The sequence below is a fragment of the Condylura cristata genome, unplaced genomic scaffold, assembly GCF_000260355.1.
Source record: "Condylura cristata isolate star-nosed mole 26May11 unplaced genomic scaffold, ConCri1.0 scaffold00042, whole genome shotgun sequence".
NCBI classification, from domain to species: domain Eukaryota; kingdom Metazoa; phylum Chordata; class Mammalia; order Eulipotyphla; family Talpidae; genus Condylura; species Condylura cristata.
Genome location: NW_004567143.1, coordinates 776,913 through 777,774, shown reverse-complemented (window position 1 = coordinate 777,774; position 862 = coordinate 776,913).

Here is an 862-nt window from a genome sequence, read left to right as displayed (position 1 = left end):
CGAGTTCTGTATGCACAAATAAATAAATCTTTAAAAAAAAAAAAATTTATAAAAATGTGATCACTTGCTAACCTTGTACTTACGTAATTAGGCATGAAATTCGTTACCATATCAAATGGTCTAATTCTCTCTAATGTTGAGTCATATTTTCAAAGCAATTGTTATTTTAACAATAAGTTTAATCATATATATTTTAATCAAAATTGTGATCATTGCTCTCATTTAAAATGAGAGAGACTTTTTTTTATAGTTTGTTGTACATAATGTTAAAGGGATAGTGGGTTCTTAATGTTGTTTTATCCTAATGTATCATTACTCCATCTTTTGGAGAGACAGATATATTTTACTAAATTAACATTAACCAAAATTAATATTTGGAAACTAGAATTACCAAATTAACATTAGTATTAGATTGTGTTTCAGTATTATACACTAGCTTATTTTATGCACAAGTCCATTTATGATTCCAGATTCTTATGAATTATCTTCTCTAAATGTTCTTGTATACTTATATATAAGAGATTGTTTTACATTTTAAATTTACATGTTATCATTTCACTAGTCTTATTCATTGTGTGGAAAACGGCACATACCTCACATGAGATTTTCACCTTGAGGTTTTAAAAGTATCTTGGGAAGGCCCTCCCTGGTGGCGCAGTGGGTTAAAGCACAGCACTAAGAAGCTTAAGCCACTTCCGCATGAGTTCAATCCCCGCCTGTCCTGGAGGTGATCCACATGGCACGGCAGACCTCTCCTGACCCGCCCGTGCTCCCCTCAGCAATGTACCTCATCCATCTGCCTGTTCTGCTCCCCACTCTGTCTCTGGTGAATCCTCTCACCTCCCTGCACTTCTGGCCTGTA